The following is a 24,274-nucleotide window of genomic DNA, read 5'->3' as shown; positions in this document are numbered from 1 at the left end:
GAAGTGGACTCTGACCTAGAGGATGAAACTGTCTTGTTTGCACGACGTTTTAAAAATAAGATTTTTCGAAATAAACAAACAAAATCATCCTATAACAACAATAACAACAAGTCATTCAACAAAAAGGTTAATGACTCAAAGTCGTCTTTCGCAAATAGAGGTTGCTTCAAGTGTGGAGAATCTGGTCATATGATCAAAGATTGTCCAACATGGGAGAAGATAAAGGACAAGACGAAACGTGAGAAGACAAAGAGAGAATTCAAGCAAGTTATGATGGCTTCGTGTTGGGGAGACCTTGACTCAGAAGATGACGAGGAATCTGAAGACGACGAAGTTGCAAACCTTTGTCTCAGCAGTGTGAGTCTTGACCTAATCTCCGACAGTGACGATGAAAGCACAAATTCTCATTCAAACTACTGCTTTCTTGGAGAATCAGACGAAGACGACGATGAAGAGGTACACTACTACAGATACAGGCTATAACAACGGGTAAAAACCGTTGTAAAAACAAAAAGCGGACGTTGTTAAAGCGGCCGTTGTAGAAGGTATTTACAACGGTTTGTTTATTTAATGAAACCGTTGTCGAATGTATTCACCACGGTTAAAAGCCGTTGTTGTTGGGTGTTCTCCGTTGTGGAAAGTGTTTCAAAAATTTGGAGGGAATAATATAACAATGGTTATCATATGTATAACCGTTGTTGTAACTTTCCCTCCAAAATTGTGAAGTCTTTTAACAACGGGTTTATGCTACATACCCGTTGTTGAACTTGTTAGTAACAACGGTTCTTAGTTTAAAACCCGTTATTGTAACTTTACCTCCAAAATTGTGAAGACTTTTAACAACGGTTCTTCGTTTAAAACCTGTTGTTGAATATTATGCGCGGTATTTGTGAAAGTCATTCACAACGGTGTTATTTTTATTAACCGTTGTGAAAGGTATTCACAACGGTTTTTTTTTAGTAACCGTTTTTATTACGAACTCCTAATGTTTTGAAAAATTAAATTTGTTTCATGCCATTCAAAAACCTGCATATATCAGCAGCACCGTATACCAGCACCAGCATAAATCACAGCTGGGTTCATTGAATGAAATGTAGATCTATATCATACAAACATACTCATATATGTCGAAATAATTTGTCATAAAATTAAATACGGATTTTATGCATGCAAACAATATAATAAAATAGAGAAGAAATCATATCCTTACATTGAAATTTCGGTTCAAATGGGCACAAAAGAAATCTCCTTTTCTTTTGTTCTTGAGCTTTCCTTTAATGGAAGAACAAGATCCAAGTGTAGGATCTCTCCTTAGGAATAATACCCAAAGCTAACTCTTAATCTAATTAATATTATTTGAGCTAGTATAATATTAATCTAGTGAAAAATTGAACCAAAAATTGTTTGGTTTTACTCTCTAAAACCGGTTAGAGGAGAGGGATTTTTAGAGGTTTTTCTCTTTCTAAAAATATTTTGAAGTAAGAATGAATAATAATTATCACCCACACATACATATGGTAAATGATAAAATAAAATAAGAAAAAGAACTCTTGTTCTTTTCTAGATGAAAACCGGTTGGGAGGAAGAGGAAGGCCAATGCATGGGCTAGTTACTCTTCCACAAGAAGCACTAGGTATGAAAGCCTAGTGTAAAAAGAATGATTACATCTTCCACTACACTTAATTAACATTATAAGAATATTTTAATTAAGTCCAATATTTCGGTCCAAATGGATAATATGAAATCCATTTTATTTTTTGTCAATTGTCAATATGTCACATGTCATATGTAACATAAATTTGTTATGTATTTTTAACATATTAAAAATCAACGTATTAATAAAAAATACGTCATATGCAAAAATCGACTTAGTAATTCATAATTACTTGTACCAAAATATTTTACCGTTTATAAATCGCATTTATAATAATTCATTCAAATCCAATTGTTTCTTTAAACAATAATTTCATCCGAGTAATGATACAATTCGATTACTTAGACCGTATCTCATTTAATCACATTTCAATTTGATACGTAAATTTTACATCCAAAATCGTCCGTCAATTTTTTAGGTAATTTAATTAACTCGTAACATTATACGATTAATTAAATGATCAATTAAGAGTGTTGCCCTATAGGTATGACCTAGGGGGTCAACTGATCACCACCGTCACACGACAGTAATGTCAAACTCTAGTCACCAATCATTACCGATATATGTTGACCAGATTGACGAATAAAAAATTACTTCCCAATTGTATTCTTTAAAATGAGATTTAATAATGATATTTAAATCATGTGATCGCACTATTGTTGAGGACACATTTCCCAACAATCTCCCACTTGTCCTCGACAAGTGTGCGTCACCAATTCTCTTGTCCTATTACTATCTCCCACTCAATGAAAGGTGTCTTTCAGGTCGTACTTGCAAGTGATCATATCGAGAGTGGTTTCCTCGATCCGGAGAATAACCGATTGACCAGGACTTATCTATCGTAGATACTTTCCGAGCATGGCCACGCATTTCCAATTCATTACTCCTCGAGTGGCCCTGAGATATTGTTATAACCCTGACTAGGGGTGGACAATTCCTATCGCACTCATTCCCTTCGACTAGCCATAGCCATCATAACCCAAAATATGCCCATTTGACCCCATTTACGAAGGTCGTAGTAACACAAATCAAAGTTAATCTGAAACTGTGCCATCTTAGGCGAATAGTCTTTAGTCAAAAGAATCGACTCATTTGAATACTATAGTAGCTCTTGCCACGACCAGGCTATATAAATTTGCCAGAACTCTATAAGCGGTCATAAGGCCCGACAAAATGTTCCTAACAGTCTGCCTATGTGATCGACTAGTCATCTCACATGACTCTATGGCACTTGAACTTGCCATCAATCGCCTCACACTCTAGTCACTTCGAGACGTCACCTCATACAAGTGACTATGGGCAAATACTATGTTAATCCGTGTTCACTTTAACGGGGTTCAATTGTCTCTACAACCCGTTTTGATGTAACAATGTATAAATTAAAGATAAAAGACAAATGTGATTATGAACATGAACAAAAACAACACTTTTATTTCATTTCAAAATCTAACAAAAACTTGGTACACGTTTAAGTCCCATGGACGTAACATGTCCATCATGCTTAGCCTGCGATAAAGGCTTGGTGAGCGGATCGGCTATGTTGTCATCCGTCCCAACCTTACAAATCGCAATTTCCTTTCTTTCAATGAAATCTCTTATTACATGATACTTTGTAAGTACATGTCTAGATCTATTACTAGACTTTGGCTCCTTAGCTTGGAAGATCGTCCCACTATTATCACAATAGAGAGTGATGGGATCATTGGCGGTAGGTACTACTTTTAGACCTTCCGTGAATTGCACGATCCAAACACTTCCTTAGCGAGCCTTCGATCTTTGCGATGTACTCGGCCTCTGTTGTAGAATCCTGATTCTGACTTCCTTGAAGCTTCTCCACTTCTGACACCACCATTGAGCATAAACACGAAACCCGCTTGTGATTTCAAGTCATCTCTATCTGTTTGAAAACTTGAGTCCGTGTATCCATTAACACGCAACTCGGTGTCTCCTCCAAACACAAGGATAGAATCCTTAGTTCTTCTCAAGTACTTAAGGATGTTCTTGACAGCAATCCATGACTCTCACCGGATTTCCTTGATATCTACTCGTCATGCTCAAGGCATACGAGACATCAGGACGTGTGCATATCATGGCATACATGATTGATCCAACAGCGGAAGCATAAGGGATCAACTTCATGCGTTCAACATCATGGGGTTCGGAGGGACATTGAGTCTTGCTCAATATCGTCCCGGTTACCATAGGTACCAAACCCCTTTTGGATTTGTCCATCTTTGAAACGTCGAAGAATCTTATCGACATAAGACTCTTGACTTAGTGCCAATATCCTCTTGGATCTATCTCTATAGATCCGGATACCTAATATGCGTTGTGCCTCTCCTAAATCCTTCATTTGGAAGTGGTTACCTAACCACTTCTTAACCAAAGACAACATTGGAATATCATTTCCAATGAGTAGTATGTCATCGACATACAAGATTAGGAACACAACATTGCTCCCACTGAATTTCATGTATAAACATGGTTCCTCAACACTTCGAGTGAAACCATTTTCCTTTATAACATGATTGAATCGATGATTCCAACTTCTAGATGCTTGCTTAAGACCATAAATGGATCTCTTAAGTTTGCACACTTTGTTAGGATTTTTAGAATCAACAAAACCTTCGGGTTGTATCATGTACACCTCCTCTTCTAAATGCCCATTTAGAAAAGCGGTTTTGACATCCATTTGCCATATTTCATAATCATGAAATGCGGCGATCGCTAACAAAATCCGTATGGATCTTAGCATGGCTACGGGGGCGAATGTCTCATCATAATGGAGACCTTGGACTTGGGTAAATCCTTTTGCCACTAGCCTAGCTTTGTAGACATCGTCATGTCCTTCTATGCCATTCTTGACTTTGAATATCCATTTGCATTGAAGGGGTCTTGCCCCTTTAGGCAAATCTACCAAGTCCCAAACTTGGTTTTCATGCATAGAATCCATTTCGAATTTCATGGCTTCAAGCCATAAGGAGGAATTTGGACTAGAGATTGCGGCCTTGTAGGTGGCGGGCTCGTCACTTTCCATAAGTAACACATCGAGTGTTCCATCTTCCTCGATAAGTCCCACATATCGATCGGGATGGTGAATTACTCGGCCCGTCCTTCTTAGTGGAGGAGGTCCAACCGCGTTAGACGACGAAGGAACATCTTCTTGCGTCTCTATCTCGGTTTGTGGCTCTTGAACTTCATCAAGTTCAAAATTTCTCCCACTCTGTCTCTTAGAAATAAATTCTCTTTCTAAGAAGACAGCCTCGCAAGACACAAACACTTTATGATCTTGAGGTTTGTAGAAGTAATATCCTCGAGAGGTCGAGGGATAACCTACAAAGATGCATTTTTCGGATCTTGGGGCAAGCTTGTTGTCGTTCTTAGTTTTGACGTAAGCATCACATCCCCAAATCTTCATATAGGATATATTTGGGATCTTACCCATCCACATCTCACATGGAGTCTTTTCGGTGGACTTTGTGGGACTATTGTTCAAAGATCGAATTGCGGTTTGTATAGCAAATCCCCAAAACGAGTTCGGTAACTCGGTTTGACTCATCATGGATCGAACCATGTCAAGTAAGGTTCGATTTCTCCTTTCGGCAACACCATTAAGTTGAGGTGTTCCGGGTGGAGAAAGTTGTGATATAATACCACGACTTTTCAAGTGTGAATCAAATTCAAGGCTAAGGTATTCTCCACCACGATCGGATCGTAGTGCCTTAATCCTTTTGTTCAATTGGTTCTCTACTTCGTTTTGAAATTCCTTGAATTTCTCAAACGCTTCACTTTTGTGTTTCATTAAATAGATATACCCATATCTACTCAAGTCATCGGTGAAGGTTATAAAGTAGTCATAATTACCACGAGCGGTGATACTCATTGGTCCACATACATCGGTGTGTATGAGTCCCAATAGCTCACTAGCTCGTGTCCCTTTACCACTAAAAGGATTACGAGTCATTTTGCCAATTAGGCAATATTCGCATGTACCATATGATTGATAATCAAATGGTGTAATCACATTAGTCGAAATTAATCTTTTGATGCGATTCTCGTTTATGTGACCTAATCGACAATGCCAAATGAACGCTTCACTTGGGTCACTTGATTTGAGTTTCTTTGATTGAATGTTATAAATATCATTCGTCGGATTTGAGGTCTCTAAAATGTAAATGCCATTTATGGAAGAAGCTTGGCCAATAACCAAATCATTCCTAGAAATAGTACAACGATTGTTCTTAATGACAAAACAAAAACCGTCCATGTCTAGCATGGCGATTGAAATAATGTTTTTAGAGAGCGTAGGCACATAAAAACAATTATGCAAATACAACTCAAATCCATTTGGCAAAGCTAAAACATAAGTTCCCTTGGATTCGGCCGCTACCCGAGCTCCATTTCCAAGGCGTAGATCCACATCTCCCTTGCTAAGCCTCTCCACATCTCTTAAACCCTGTAAATGATTACAAAGGTGAGAACCACAACCGGTATCTAGTACCCATGTTGTAGTGGAAGTATAATTTATATCAATAACATAAATTTCTTTAGGAATTGTACCTTTTGGAGTAATGAGTCCTTCCCTTATATTTCGCAAATACATGGGACAATTCCTAAGCCAATGTCCCATGCCATAGCAATAATGGCATTCATCATTAACTTGCTTGAAGTTTTTGATTTTCTTTCCTTTCTTCTTGAACCTCTTGCCCTTTGAAGCAAGAACTTGATTGCTAGAGCTCCCACTAGCTTTGGCATCTTTATCTTCCAGAGACAAAGACCCTATAGATCGCATGAGGTAGTCTTCCTGAGACGGACTCACACGAGGTCTAGTAGAAGTGGGTGGTTTAGAAGAGGTGATGAAGTTAAGGTTTCCATCCGAACCTATCCCGAAATGAAGTTCTCTAGTAGTATCAAAATCATTGTTGGAGCATATGTCGTCAAGAACATTGTGATATGACTCAATAGTTATTGGTGCGGTAGCATTTGTTGGATTCATTGTAATGCACTACAAATATGGAGGAAGGAAATATTAACATTTGTCTTTTTAAAATCATACTTGCAAATTAACAAGATATGAACATTTATATAGTGACCTCTACCCAACTATAATAAATGATTCCAAGACCCAAATTCATATCGACTTAGGCACGGTGGGGCCGATACATCCTTTATCAATATAACTCGGTGGATTAACGTTTAATCGATTCTACTTTTAGAACTCTTGGTCGATAATATTACATTAACAATTATCTTTAGCCCAAAACACATCGACAAGGGCACGGTGGGGCCGATACATCCCTTATCAAATACTTTTGTTGAGTTCAATCCAAATTTCGAATAAATGTGTCCATGATCCAAACCCACATTAACTTGGGCACGGTGTGGCCGATACATCCCTTATCAACATGAATTCGGTGGATTAACATTCATCACCCACTTCCCCTACGTAACAAGGTTTGTACCCCGGTGGGGCCGAGCGCACTCTCTCGCGAAATAGGTTTTCATGGTTTCTACTATTTGGTAAGGCTATGTCTCAATTAATTGTTTTAGCGAGAGGTCATGTCAATTTATTATCTATCACGTTTTAAGTGAACTAAAGCGGTGAACTACGATAATTTTAATTGACACGGTCGATAAACTCGATAAAATAAGGATGCATGTTTTAGTTATGGCGATTTAGCGATGCATGTGACATAAAATAAAATGCAAGCATAAAGATAAATAAATCCTAGTATGACCTTTCCTAAAATAGAAAAACTATTTAACTATTACATATTCGGAAACCAACTCCATTGGTCCCTTGAACTTCGGTTGTGGCACGCATCTCGAGGTAACACCGTCTTTATGTATCGCCATTCTTGAAGAAATCCGTCTTTTGGAACTCCGGAATGAATAAAATTACATAATAAATTACATAATTTCCTATTATACATTTGTAACTAAAATAAAAATAAATCTATTAAATTACAAAACGGTGATACGAGATCACAATAAAAATTACAACCGAATCGATATTCCCATACATTTCGGGAAATACCAATTAAAATCTAAGGCCATACTAAGTAAAATTACATAATTCAAAATTACATAAACTAAAATTATGACAATCATAAAGAAAAAAAAATGCAGCATTATAATATGTATGAACATGCTCAATTTTATGCTAAATCGCCTTTAATTAGCCAATATCGTATATTACTCGGTTTTTACGGATTTGCGTGATTTCAACATTTTTATAATCACAAAAATACATAAACTCATATTTATGCATAAGTTAATTACCCTAACCTCTTAGGACTCAAAATTAAGTCTTCACTAATAATTTGACCATAATTAACCCATATTTACAAAATTGTTCATAAATGGACCAAAATTACAAAAATAAGCTATTAAACTTCAAATAAATCATAAAATTTCAAATAAATTCAAAATTTGAAATTTCAACTTATGAACATTCTGGAAAAATACCATGACACTCATAATGTTCAAAATCTTAGGTTAAAAATTTCGAAATTTTTCCGGAAAACAATGTTGCGGTTTATCGATTTTTTTTAATAAAATAATCATAAAAACATGGAAAAACTATTTTCATTAACTTTTCAATTTTAGATCTGAAAAAGATAATAAAATGCAACATTGGACGTTTTTCCTAAGTCATAGATTATGTTTTATTAATTTTTCACTAATAATGTCACTATTTATGCTATTTTTCTTCAAAAATCCATAAATCATGCAAAAAGACTTCTTTATAGCCAATTATTTTACACACATCTTGTAAAATTGCATGTGACAACATATTAATTTTCTATGACCAGATTCGAAATTTAACTCATATTAACCTATTTAATAATGAAAAATCCATTTTTCGAGCATAACAAGTCCAAAAATTATGAAAATTTACAGGTTATCTCAAAATAATATATGTGACAACATATCCAAAAATCAACTGAAAATTCGAAGTATAGCTAATTTTAGACCAAAATGACATTTTTACTCATAAAATCATATTTAAATGCCATTATTGAATTATATGAACAATAAAAATCCGTAAAATTAACCAAAATATCCTAAAACATTTTAGGACCAGAAATATTAACATGCATGGATTAATTTCGTGATATCTCATAATAACACAAATTTTACAAGTTTTATTTGTTATTCTTATAACTCGGAAAAACTTTTAACCGATTTGCATGCAAACAACCGTGGCTCTTGATACCGATTGAATGAAATGTAGATCTATATCATACAAACATACTCATATATGTCGAAATAATTTGTCATAAAATTAAATACGGATTTTATGCATGCAAACAATATAATAAAATAGAGAAGAAATCATATCCTTACATTGAAATTTCGGTTCAAATGGGCACAAAAGAAATCTCCTTTTCTTTTGTTCTTGAGCTTTCCTTTAATGGAAGAACAAGATCCAAGTGTAGGATCTCTCCTTAGGAATAATACCCAAAGCTAACTCTTAATCTAATTAATATTATTTGAGCTAGTATAATATTAATCTAGTGAAAAATTGAACCAAAAATTGTTTGGTTTTACTCTCTAAAACCGGTTAGAGGAGAGGGATTTTTAGAGGTTTTTCTCTTTCTAAAAATATTTTGAAGTAAGAATGAATAATAATTATCACCCACTCATACATATGGTAAATGATAAAATAAAATAAGAAAAAGAACTCTTGTTCTTTTCTAGATGAAAACCGGTTGGGAGGAAGAGGAAGGTCAATGCATGGGCTAGTTGCTCTTCCACAAGAAGCACTAGGTATGCAAGCCTAGTGTAAAAAGAATGATTACATCTTCCACTACACTTAATTAACATTATAAGAATATGTTAATTAAGTCCAATATTTCGGTCCAAATGGATAATATGAAATCCATTTTATTTTTTGTCAATTGTCAATATGTCACATGTCATATGTAACATAAATTTGTTATGTATTTTTAACATATTAAAAATCAACGTATTAATAAAAAATACGTCATATGCAAAAATCGACTTAGTAATTCATAATTACTTGTACCAAAATATTTTACCGTTTATAAATCGCATTTATAATAATTCATTCAAATCCAATTGTTTCTTTAAATAATAATTTCATCCGAGTAATGATACAATTCGATTACTCAGACCGTATCTCATTTAATCACATTTCAATTTGATACGTAAATTTTACTTCCAAAATCGTCCGTCAATTTTTCAGGTAATTTAATTAACTCGTAACATTATACGATTAATTAAATGATCAATTAAGAGTGTTGCCCTATAGGTATGACCTAGGGGTCAATCGATCACCACCGTCACACGACAAGAATGTCAAACTCTAGTCACCAATCATTACCGATATATGTTGACCAAATTGACAAAAATAAAATTACTTCCCAATTGTATTCTTTAAAATGAGATTTAATAATGATATTTAAATCATGTGATCGCACTATTGTTGAGGACACATTTCCCAACATTCATCGAACTCAATAGATTCAATTCAACCACAACAAAGAAGATCATATATATATATATATATATATATATATATATATATATATATATATATATATATATATATATATATATATATATATACTTACAAGGAGTTGAATTTACATGAACTAATCATTCCCTAACTTCAACAAAAAAATTACTAATAAGTTGATCTAAACTCCGAGTATCATGCATTTCTATTTTCTAAGACGTATTTGCCCAACATGTCCCTTACCTCGTCTATATCTATACTTGAGTACTCCTCAACTGTTGACGGGTTGATTACATACTCATGGAAAAAACAAAGAGAAGACATTATTGTAACAACATCAATTATTGCATAGCAACATCATGGTATATATAGCGGCAAAGCAAGACAACATTAGCTCTAATTTAAAAAAAGTAATAAACACATTATTAAATTACTAACCTTTTCTGGAATAATGATATATCTTCGCCTAATAATCTCCAACATGAACCGACAAACGTAGTATCCACATTGTATGCTATCCGGTGGCGAGGGCCTATTATTACATAAAAACAAACAAACGAGAGAAGGCTCACATCAGAATCTTGAACTTTAGGTATTGTATTAGTATTAAACACAGATTTTTGCACTTAATGTTATTGTATTTGAGCATGTACCCCTGTTATCGTAATAAAATCGGGGCCAACATCGAAATCTTTCCTGGGTTGATCCTGCTCGTTTGCTCTTCTCTTCTCAAAGGCCCTTTTTTTAAAAAATAAAAAAGAAGGCGTAAACTCATTTTTTAGGGGCAAAAATGAGCTTTTTTCTATAAATAAAAATTGAAACTTAATGTTATTATAAATAAATCAGTATTATAAACTTACTTATTAATCAAGCGCTTAAAAGTCTCGCTTGGTGGATGATGTATAGAGTCCAACCAGAATTCTTTTTTCCTTGTCGGCATGATGGCTGCTAGCACCCAATGAGTCCTACATCAAGAGACATCATCATTATTAACAAGTACATATATTAGTTATGAAAATGCAATTGTAGGGGGAAACGTTATATTAATTTGTTTATTACCCTTTTTCATTATAAGCGCCAAAAATCAGCTTCTTGGTTGTCGCCAATTGCTGAGCAATATAATCTACCCGTTCTTCGAACGAGAAATCCGAATAAATAAAGATAAAACACAAACAGGAATCCGTATTGATCAGATGGAATATTCTTCTCGGGGATCACTCTCAATTTCAATATCCTACATTATTACGGTATTAATTCTTATTTAAAACACTATCTAGTAATCGAATATTAGAATATGAAATTATTTATTAAGAAACTTACTTCATCCAAACAAATAGGTGTGCCACATCAATCTGGTCTAGGCCAGCCCAAACGGCTAGCATATCCCATGATATAAGTGCTTGGCGCTCAACCCCTAGAATATCCTCCTCGAGCGGAATAACTATCAATTGCTCGGTGGCTATGCGATGGCCAGCCTCCTCATGCAGTTTCCTCATCGTCGCCGTTCTTACTTTTTGCATGTAATCCTTCCTGAATATTGTGAGTCGTTTAAACTCCTAACTTCTTTCAGTCCGGAAAGAATGAGTCTTTGATTTTGTGCTACTACCACCAGCCTACACATGTAGTAGATAATTAAAATAATAAAAAATCCAAAGGTAACATATCCTAGTTGGAGTAATAAAAATAAAAGCGTACTTAATTAAATACCTCGTCAACCCGCTCTTTTCAATGATGAGGTAGTACTAGCAGAGTAAGACTGGGGACTTTGGCTTATCGGTCTTTTTGTCCCCTACACACAATTACCATGCTTTTTATAAATACAGACAAAATATAAATAAAGGGAGCGAGGTTTTTAAAAAATGGAGAAGTTAATTAAATACCTCATCAAGTTGTTGTCTCGACGAGGTCGTTGCCATGTCTGTGGACTTAGGCTTATCCGCCAAAGCTCGCTTTTTTGTTCCCTACAAAAAAAAATAACATATAAATTTAACATATAAAAACATTCAACAATTAAAAATTTAACATATATATAAAGGTATTTCTTCTAATCCCAACAGCTTTCCGCTGCTTAGGCGGAGACGGTCGAGCCAAGTAGATGTGAGTTTCAGGCCATTGGATGAAACTTCCAACCGCATCTCCCGAAATGGTAATGTCGTCTGGAATCGGGACAGAGCGGTTGAAAGTCTTCAGGGCCTGGAAAGACTGTAGTTATCTCTACTTTGGTATGATTCGCAAAAGTTTTTCACCATGAACTACGATTTTTATTGCTGCAGATTTGGTGTGCATTTCTACGAGACCCGGCCAACACGCACATGTGGCTTTTCGGTTTTAGGGTCGACAAGAATAATCGGCCTCTTGTTTACGGCCTCAAGAATATACACATACATTATTATATCCCAAAATTTAATAGAATTCATATAAATTTAACTAATTAAACACTTCATGCATACCTTATCGAAAACAGGGAACCGACTTGAAGGAGATGTATCTTTGTTTTCCATCACCGCCTTTCTCAAGTTGCATCTCCTTTTCGGACCCATTATTTACCTAATAAAATTAACCAATGGCACCAAGTCAGAAGTTATAGCATTAGAGCTGGCAGGGAACACACCCCTTGATCTTACCCCAAAAAAAAGAAAAGAAAAATAAGGAAGTATTAGGTACCTGATCGGCTTTAGTTGTTACAACTTCAGAAGCATTATTAGGTACCTGATCTTTCTGAATCTCGTTGACCGATACTTCCTTCTCATGTATTTCCAAGGTAGTAGCGGCCTCTTGACCAATCTGTTGTACCTTATTATTACCCCCTATAGAAATGACATCCTCCATCATCTTCACTTCTTCTTCGGAAAGCTTGCCTCCAAAGATTCGGCTTTAGTAGTACGGATGCCATTAATCAAGTCATGCGTGCCAAGAATGTAATGTGTCAGCAATTTTATCCCAACAATAACATGTGAATTGAACTTAAATGAAAATAATAGAATAAATGTTACCATGTCAGCCTTCTCAGACTTAGTCTTCCTTTTCTTCTTTATCGGGGCAGTTGTCCCATAATATTTCGTTACTCCAACCTGTAACGAGACGCCCCTCAAACGACCTGGATGTTCGGGTCGGCCGATCGCTCTAACAAGAACGTCATTACGACCACTGGGAGTGAATTTCCCTTCTTCTACCTCTTTCAATACGTTGTCCTATAATATATTAAATAAACTTCAAATTATATTTGTGACTAAAATAATAAAGTTAGTAATGAACTCGTCTTAATAAAATAATGCTTACTATGTTGGCCAACACTTCCTTATCATATTTGTCACGCGACCGGGATCCTTTAGGCGTGTGCCCTTCTTTATAAGTTACATGCCGATCCACCTCTTTCACTCCCTTTGCCACCTACACATTAACATGGTAACATTTATACACGTAAATGTGTATCAATGCAAGTCCAAACATCGAAACAAAGGCATTGTGAAATCAATGTATGTTGTTATCAACCCAGTTACATCGAAACAAAGGCATTGTGAAATCAATGTAATCTAGTACCAATATTTCTTAAATAACACCATAATAAAGGCATTTTCCCCAAATAGGCTTTTTATCTTTTGAAGTAGCAAAGTGCATTGCCTCAAATTCAGAACTCACACCACTATTTTGCATTGTGCTCAACTCATCTTGCTCGCGGGTGTAAAAAGTATATCCATTAATGGCAAAACTGTTGTAAAAGGTGACCCTGGCATTTGGACCTAAACCAAGACGTAGTAACCTAGGAGAGATGTCATCACCAGTTTGATCAGTACACTCTAAGACAATATTCCTAAACCACTCTGAAAACGTCTTTGTATGCTCGTTCCCAATCCACTTCTCGGTCTTGTTTGGGTGATCGTATTTGAGCTCATCTTTGTGTTGTTGAATATAAGGTTGCACCTCATCTTCGTTGTTTAGCACATACGTGTGTGCTAAATGCAACATTTCACGTGTCACAATTTTTTCAACCCGGCCCCTAATACCTTTTCCGGTCATCCAGTCACTATGACGATTCTTAGGAACGCCAATCAACTCCTCAGGGGAGAGATGAGCGTAACAATATGAAAGAGCTTCATCTAAAATAGCGCGTTCAGCAATACAACCTTCCGGACGATACCGATTAGATGTATAGTCCTTGTAGACTTTCATCAATCTTTCGAAAGGATACTGGTATCTCAAGTACACGGGCCCAAGGTACAAAATCTCCCTAACCAAGTGAATGGTCATATGAATCATGATAGTGAAGAAAGAGGGTGGAAAATACATTTCCAACTGACAAAGAGAGGTTACAACGAGGTCCTGCAATGAATCCGCGTCATCGGGATCGATGACTTTCTCGCATATGGACTGGAAGAAGAGACAGAATCTAGTTATAGCATATCTTACCTTTTGACGTAAAATGGAACGAATAGCCACAGGTAGTAATTGTTGCATCAAAGTGTGACAATCATGTGACTTTAACCCGGTGAGTTTTAGGTCTTGCATCGACACTAGGCTTTTGATGTTCGATGAATAACCATGTGGCACTTTAATTCCATTCAAGCATGCACAGAACTCATTTTTCTCATTCCGTGAAAGGGTAAAAGTCTTTGGCGGTAAAAATGTACGATTACCTCTCTTCTGTGGTGCCAACTCTAGCCTAATACCCATCATTTTCATATCTTCCCTAGTCATGCGTTATCCTTTGTTTTACCAGGAACATTCGTAAGGGTATTGATAATATTATCACGATATATTTTCTCAATGTGCATGAAATCGAGGCAATGCCTCGACCTCCAGTCGGGCAATATGGAAGTTTATCAAAAAATATGGATCTTTTCTTATATCCACGAGTAGACAATTTAGAGCCGCTCTTCTTCCCATAATCTATCTCAATATGCTTTACTTTCTGATAAACTTCATGCCCACTCAAAATTCTAGGAGGTTGACGAAGTTCTTGTCTTCCATTGAATGCTTTCTGCATCTTGCGATAACAATGGTCATGAAACAAGAACCTCCTATTTCCCATATAAACATACTTACGAGAAGACTTCAAGTATTCAGACTCGATATCCTCCCCACACAATGGACAAGCCTCTTTCCCATGAACTGTGTGCCCAGAAAGGTCGCCATAAGCCGGATAGTCAGTTATTGTACACAATAACATCGCTCTCAAATTGAAAGTTTCGTTCTTATATGCATCAAATACTTCTATCCCACTATCCCACAACAATCGCAAATCATCTAGAAGAGATTCCAAATATACATCTATATCATTTCCAGGTTGTTTAGGGCCGGAAATTAACAACGACAACATCAAATACTTTCTTTTCATGCACACATATGGAGGTAAGTTATAAATAGCCAACACTACTGGCCAAGTACTATGTTGGCTACTCATGTTTCCGTGTGGGTTCATTCCATCAGTGGACAGCGCTAGACGTAAGTTACTAGGTTCATTGCCGAACTCGAGATACTTAGCGTCGAACGATTTCCATTTCTTACCATCTGCCGGGTGTCTTAGCTTTCCATCATTTATTCTTCCTGTTTCATGCCAAGTTAACATTTTTGCATTATCGGGATTCGCATAAATCCTTATGACTCTTGGTATCAATGGAAAATACCACAACACCTTCGCCGGGATCCCTTCCTTATCCTTATAACTCCACTCCAAACATTTAGGGCAATTGGTTAAGTTTTGATATAATTTCCGATACAATATGCAATCATTTGGACATGCATGTATTTTCTCATATTTCATACCCACTCCTCTTATTAGTTTTTTCGCCTCATATGTCTTAACAGGTAGAACATTACCATCAGGAAGCAACTCCTTTATCAAGGCTAAAAAACTAGTGAAACACGTGTCACTCACCCCATTTGCCCCCTTGATATTATACAACTTCACCACACAATTGACATTTTTGTGAACTTACAACCAGGATACAGAGGTGCTTCTGACTCACACAACTTCTCATACATGTTGTTAAGGTCATCCCAATTACTAGTGTCATCACCTACATCTTCAAAAGCAATGGACTCATCATCATTCTCTTCATTATCTATAGACCCAACATTCAACTTCTCTACTTCCAACTCTTCCAACTCAAAAACTCGGCAAACTCAGGATCATCAGTTAGCCTTTCGTGTACCTCAACATCATCTTCTTTAGAGTTATTCTCTTCCTCTAATGATTCCCCATGAAAAATCCAAAGTGTATAGGATCGACTAAATCTCCACTTTTCTAGGTGTATTTTAACGTCCGAAAAAGCCATATAGCTAATATTACCACATCTTTCACAAGGACATGCAATACTAGAAGAACCTTTCAAATTGTTCTAAACGAATTCATAAAATTCAGCTAAACCATCCTTGTAGGTGCGGTCACTCATATTTGCATCAATCATCCAAGTTCGAGTCATTATTCTACATTCGTAATAATAGGCAACTAATTCAAAAAATACAATAATAGGCAAACAAATAAACGAAATTCGGAAAGCAATTAAGCTAAATTATCAACAAATTAGATAATAACCCAAAAATCCTATATCTATAAGCGTTGCTAAGAAACATATATATACCTGATTGATAAACACGATGAGGGAGAGAAGACGTGACAACAGTGACGGAGATGAAGACAGAGAGACGATCAGGGAGGAATGGAGGATGATATAGTAGCAGTATTAGCTTGTGTTTGTGTTTTGTAGCGTATAGTAGAATAAAGCAATCTGTTGTTCTTAAGATTTTCATAATATTAATAACAACGGTTATTGAGTCTACAACCGTTGTTAAAAAGTATTAAAAACGGGTTCTAATATAACCGTTGTGATTACTTTTCACTAATTTGGCGCCAAACCATTAACAACGGTTAAAATTTAACCGTTGTTATTAGTTTTTTCATTAACAACGGTTTTTCAAGTATGACCGTTGTTAAAACCAATAACAACGGTTAACAAATACGAACCGTTGTAATTAAGTTTGGTAAAATTCGCGGAATCAATTCTACAACGTGTTTTGATGATTTTCGTGAATAAGCGTTGTTAAAGGGCCGTTGTGGTTGCCTGTATTTGTAGTAGTGGTAAGTTATCTTGAGCTTAAGAAACGTGTTAGGAAATTTTCTAAAAGTTCTTTAATTGAATTCTTTGAACAATCTCTTGATAAGTGTCACGAACAGGATTTGGAATTGAAAGATCTAAAGGAACAGATTCTCGAAATCGCGGAAGAGAATCATACTCTCAAGACTAAAGCTAAGAAGTTGAAATCTAAAGTTATAGCTGAGAAAACTACAACATTAGATTCTACTATGGCTGAAAAGAAGGAATTAGAGTCCAAAGTTATAGCTAATGAAGCTATAACTTCCGACCTAAAGCTTAACATCAAGCACCTTCAAGCCAAAGTTATAGCTAATGAAGCTATAACTTTAGAACTTAGAAAATCAAAGAACTCTTGGAAACTAAGGTCACATCTAATGAAGAAGTGATCTTGGATCAAAAGAAAGAGATAGATTCTTTTTCAAAGCAATTGAAAGAATCTAAGACCGATATGATCAATGTTAAGAAACACCACACCGATTTTGTGTTCATTCTTAACAAACGATTCCAAGACTTTCGTGACAACTTTAAAAAGGACAATGATGTAGATCACACGAAATGTCAAGAGGAAATTAAAACCCTAAAAGACCTACTACTACACGCTAGAAAGGTCCATGACAAGTGGGAAGGTAGCACAAAAGTCCTAAACTTCCTAACCGAACAATCTGACAATAATATGAAGATGGGGTTAGGACATGAGTGCTACAGCCGTAGAGATCACTCTAAATGCAAATCAACACCTTCGGATTTTGATTTTAGAAAAAGGAAGTATGCTGATCTTCCTGAATACTTGATTTGCAATTACTGTGGTCATACGGGTCATATCCAAATCAATTGTGTCAAAAAGGCTCGTGATTTACAAAAAAATGCCGAACATGCCAAAACTGTTGACACAGTTGTCGAGGATAAGGAAATCCCCACTAAAGAACCTAACGAAGAAAGGAACAATAAATTTCGTTGGTTCTATGACATGGCCTTTGACTACTCTAAGAAACCTAGCACTTCACAAAGCCCTTGTAGATCTCAACCTAGTAAACCTACTGACAAGGGAAATAGTCGTGATAGACCTAGAGAAAACCCTAACCCTAGAACTCCTCCCAAGCCAAACAAACCTAAGTTAGAAAAACGGTCAATAGACGTGTTTGGGTTCGAAAGGACTTAGTATTTAGATTAACTAATCATAAGGGACCCAACTTAGCTTGGGTACCTAAAAACTGTATATAATCCTTTCTGTAGGAAGAAGTGAAAGAAAACAATCAATGGTATCTTGACAGTGGATGTTCAAGACACATGACCGGAGATAAGAATCTATTTCTTTCACTCAAGCCCTTCAACGGAGGAAAAGTGACGTTCGGGGACAACAAAAAGGGAAAAGTAACCGGCGTTGGCAAAATCGGAATCTCTAAGTCTCACGCAATCAGTGACGTTTATCTCGAAGATGGCCTAAAACACAACTTGCTAAGCATATCTCAATTATGCGACAAAGGTAACAAGGTAGTTTTTCATACTGATAGTTGTCGCATCATAATTGAAGGAACTAGCAATGTTATTCTTGAAGGCCACAGAAAAAGGAACGTGTATATGGTGGATTTAAATGCTGTGCCTACTAACTCCTTTTCGTGCATGAAAGTTACACTTGATGATCCTTGTCTTTGGCATAAACGTTTTGGTCACATTAGCTCACTAACCTTGAATAAACTCAAGAAGTGGGACTTGGTTGAAGGGTTACCTAAGATCAAGTTAGACCAAGAAAAGATGTGTGATACGTGTGCAAGATGTAAACAAGTAAGATCATCATTCAAACCAAAAAGAGTAGTAAGCACAAATCAAGCCTTGGAATTAGTACACATGGATTTATGTGGACCAATGAAGGTAAGGAGTAGAGGAGGATCAAGGTACGTCTTCGTTCTTGTAGATGACTACTCAAGGTATGTATGGCCTATCTTTCTTCATTCAAAAGACGAGACTTTTGATGAATTTGATTGTCTTATGAAACGTGTTCAAAACAAATATAAGACTAATCTTGTATCTATTCGTACGGATCATGGCACTGAATTTGACAATCAAACTTTTATAGAATATTGTAGAGATAATGGTGTAGGGCATAACTTTTCCGCACCAAGAACTCCTCAACAAAACGGTGTCGTTGAACGTATGAATAGAACCTTATAAGATATGGCACGTACAATGCTCTTGTGTAGTGGTTTACCTCGTAACTTTTGGGCTGAAGCCATTAGTACTTCTTGCTACATCCATAATCGTGCTATGATCCGACCTATCCTTAAGAAAACCCCCTACGAACTCCTTAGAGGTCGAAAACCTAATATCTCCCATCTTCGCTGTTTTGGGAGTAAATGTTTTGTACATAATAACGGTAAAAACCGTTTAAGTAAATTCGACCCTAGAAGTGATGAGGCGATTTTCATAGGATACTCAGATCATAGCAAGGCTTACAAAGTATTCAATAAAAGAACTCTTTGTATTGAAGAAAGTGTCCACGTTATTTTTGATGAAGATAACGTGTTTGATAAGCCATTACAGGATGAGGAAGAAGACTTGGATGAACCCGACTTTCGTCTCTCAAGAGACAATCCCCCGTATTTGGAATTAGAGGATAATGAGATTGAGGGAATAAACGATGAACTTGATCGTTCCTCAAAAGATAAAAAGGAGAAAGACAAAGTTATAGTTGATGATACTATAACATTGACTCAAGATAAGAACTCCCAAACCAATGTTATAGATGATGTTACTGTAACATTGAATCCAAATCAAGGTGTAGAGTGGTAGGTTATAATCGGCTCAAACACAACACCGGAATTGGATTCAGGGGGAACTTCCTCTAATTCCGAACCAAATGAAGTCGGGACAAGCTCAAATAACGATGGAGAACCAAGCACTTCAACGAAGTGGAAATACAAGAATTCACACCCCATGGATAATATTCTTGGAAATATTAAGAAGGGTGTTCAAACAAGACGTTCCTTAAACAACTTCTCCTTCTACGCTTTTCTGTCCATGATTGAACCAAAGAATATCAATGAAGCTCTCGCTGGATCAGTTTGGATTATAGCTATGCAAGAAGAGCTTCAACAGTTCGAAAGAAACAAGGTTTGGCATTTAGTTCCTAGACCAAAAGATCGTACAGTCATTGGAACTCGGTAGGTCTTCGAGAACAAATTAGATGATGCCGGAGTCATTATCATAAACAAAGCAAGATTGGTGGTCCAAGGGTATAATCAACAAGAAGGAATAGACTATGACGAGACTTTCGCACCTGTTGCTCGTCTTGAAGCCATTAGACTTCTGATAGCATTCGCCGCACACAAGGGAATGAAGCTCTTCCAGATGGACGTCAAGACGGCATTCTTGAATGGTTATTTACAAGAGGAAGTCTTCGTTGAACAGCCCCCTGGTTTTAAGAATATCAAATTTGAGGATCAAGTTTTCAAATTAGATAAAGCCCTATACGGATTGAAGCAAGCACCTAGGGCTTGGTACGACAGATTATCCAAGTTTCTACTTGACAGTGGATTTAGTAGAGGATCCGTCGACAAAACCCTATTTCGAAAAAAACGAGGGTTCGGACCTTTTGGTTGTTCAAATATACGTCGATGATATCATCTTTGGATCGACCAACCGAAGCCTATGCAAATATTTTTCTGAGTTGATGACTTCCGAGTTCGAGATGAGTATGATGGGAGAATTGAAATTCTTCCTAGGTCTGCAAATACAACAAACTGATGAAGGCATTAAAATCCATCAACAGAATTACATCAAGGAGTTGATTCGGAAATTCGGAATGGAAAATTCACATGCTATGCCTACTCCAATGGTCGAGAACAAGAAATTGACATTGGATGAAAACGGTAAATCAGTTGATGAAACTACTTATCGTGGGATGATTGGGTCAATGTTATATTTGACCGCAAGTATACCCGATATTATGTTTAGCGTATGCGTTTGTGCGAGATATCAATCATCTCCCAAAGAATCGCATATGACGGCCGTAAAACGAATTCTACGTTATTTGATTGGAACGGCCAACTTATACCTATGGTATCCAATGGAGTGCAATTTTGATCTAGTCGGTTATTCTGATGCCGACTACGCAGGATGTTCTCTAGACAGAAAAAGCACGTCGGGTGTCGCCACCTTTATCGGACCGTGTATCATTACGTGGGGTTCGAAGAAACAAAATTCGGTTGCCCTCTCAACTGCTGAAGCCGAATATATTCTTTGCAGGATCGTATGTACTCAACTTTTATGGCTTAAGGAACAATTACGTGATTATGGTGTTGACGTAGGATGTATTCCTATTTTATGTGATAATACTAGTGCGATAATTATTTCTAAAAATCCCGCACAACATTCACGTACTAAACATATTGAAATAAGACACCATTTTATACGAGACCATGTTGAGAAGGGGAATATAAAACTTGAATTTTGTAGTACTGAAAAACAATGGGCAGACATTTTGACAAAATCATTAGCTAGAGAACGATTTGAGACTTTACGGTTGGAAATTGGTTTAATTAGTGGTACCTAAGCTTCTATATTTGTTCAATCTTTTTATGACTGACTAGTTAAGTTAAGATTGTATGACTGTGTCCGTATATTGCGTTGCATGAATAATTTCGTTTATGGAAATATTTTTATCATAAGATTCTATTTGCTATTTAGAATTTAATTGATATACAAACTTATTCTTTACCACAATAAACAAAACACACCATATTTTTATCACAACAAAATCTTCCAAATAGCTCACATATACACGGCTCATATTTCCTACATCAAATCAACTTCCTAATTCTTGTCTTATCACCATAAATTCCTATACTTATCACAATACCCATTCCTAATTAAAGACACTTACCATAATTGACCTCCACTTGTTAACCCTAAGCCTACACCTATATCTACCCTTTGCGTGTTACCCGTCCACCCATCCCCACTTGCATACCTTTCTTTCTTCCAAATTTTTACCATCATCACAATTCTTCTCCTTTACTCAAACAATCACCATCACCTCCTTTTTCAACAAATCACCATCATCATGAATCCATCTCATGCAAAAAATACCCGATCCTCAACCCATCACCACCAAAACCGCCCCTTTCCTAACCAAACATCACCTTTACCACCACATGATCCTCATTCCATGAATTGTCCTTCACCACAACCAAACCCAAACTCGCCCCTGTTTCGTAGTCGGGACGAATCGGTGTCCGAAGGCAAAAGACGCCGTCTTTTCAAGGGTAAAAATAAAGTAGTTGTTGATGATAGTGAAGCTGTGGAGGAACCCGAGGTGATAGTTCGGAATGGTGTTGCTCGTACTTTGCTTAGGGATGCTTCGAAAGCCGCGACCAAGGAAGGGTTAAATCATGTTCGGCTTACTCATGATGAAAGCATCTTAGTTAATCGAGTTTTGAGGTATTCTATTTATGGTGGTAGATACTATCCGAAATCTTGGTTGGTTAGTGTTCCCACTCTTGCTTTCTTTGTTAATTTTCTTGATTTTCAAGGTTGGAGTCACATTAGTCAGTTTTCAGGTCCTATTTACCCAGTTGAGGTGGTACAATTCTTTGCTAGTGTCTCAATCAAGAAAGGTGTCTTGCATGCAGTTGTTAATGGAGTCGATGTTACTGTCTTTGTTTCGGATTTTTGCTCTGCTTTTTCGGTTCCCGATGAAGGAATCGAATTAAATCCGAGTCTTGAATGGTCTAATGTTGTGAGTGAAAAGGAGTTGTTAGTGAAGAAGTATTTTGAGGAGATGACGGAGGGAGTTAATATCGTGGTTCGCCCTCTCTCGGCAAAAATCAAGTTCCTCTTGAACTTTTTGTGGAACACAGTGGTGCCGAGGAGAGGAGGCCGTGATAAGGTGTCGAGTTATGAAGCTATAATGGTTTATTCTTGGTTGGAAGGTCAGAAGGTGAATTTGGGTAGTGTTGTCTTGCACCGTATAATTCAGAAAGTCTTACGGTAACTAAGGATAAGTTGAGCACCACAATCGATTTGCCATATGGTATGTGGATATCTCGTTTGTTGGAAATAAAGCGAGTGGTAGGGCCTGACAGTTACGGTGTTAGTGCTCGGGATTGTATGTGTGACAAGTTGATCAAGCTAATGGGTCTTGTTGTTGATGGACCCGAGTTGCTTCTTGCAAAGGATGTTGAGAAAGCCTCGGTGGATTCGGGTTTAGGAGCTGTCGAGTCAAAGTTGGAGGGGTTTATGAGTGGTTTAATGGAAAAATTCGAGGAGCATTCGACTAATTTGGCTACGGTGTTGTCACGGGTTTGACCATCTCGGTCTTTAGACTCGGGTTTAGATGCTACTCGGGTGTACTCATGGATGGAGGAAGTGGACAAGAGGTTAGCAGGTTTTGAGAGGGAGTTGAAGGCAATTCGTGGGGAAGTGTTCCCACACGGTGATCGTCTCACTTTCCTTACGAGTTAGGGTGGAGCTTTGGTGATGCACGGGAAAGCAATGGCGGGTGATCAAGCTCTCACTTTGGAGGCCACAAAGGCTCTTTCTTTGAAGGTGCTTAATTTTGAAAGGAGCATTGGTACTCTTTCGCAGCTGGTTCGGAGCTCGTTTGACCGTCTGGATGCTTGGAGCACCGCACTAGACCCGACTACGTGAACCCGTATAAGACCCGTAACATTTGATCCCCTGCCTTACCATCATTAGCCCTTACCTTAATTAGCTTTCTTTTATTTCCTTTAATGGTGTGTTAAACAAACTTCTTATTCGGCCCATTTTGGCAATGCACTTGTGGTTATGGCCCAAGTGTTCTATTAGACATGTGTTCATTCGGCCCACTTTGGCTTTAACATATTTAATTCTTAGTTTGTATGCTAATTATCTTTTGGATGCTTCTAGTCTTGCGTGTTATAATTATTTCTTATGGCGTTTTTATCTCTTGTCCCGTCTTATATTATTCTAGTCATTTTTGATTTGTTCTTAGCTTTTCGATGATGTCAAGAGGGGGAAAGAACGTCTATAGTAAGCATCCACCTAAGCTTGCTCCTTGTCAAG

This window comes from Silene latifolia, chromosome X (assembly GCF_048544455.1).
Source record: "Silene latifolia isolate original U9 population chromosome X, ASM4854445v1, whole genome shotgun sequence".
In the NCBI taxonomy this organism is placed as follows: domain Eukaryota; kingdom Viridiplantae; phylum Streptophyta; class Magnoliopsida; order Caryophyllales; family Caryophyllaceae; genus Silene; species Silene latifolia.
The sequence above is the reverse complement of the archived record's forward strand: the minus strand, read 5'-3'. Positions refer to the sequence as shown.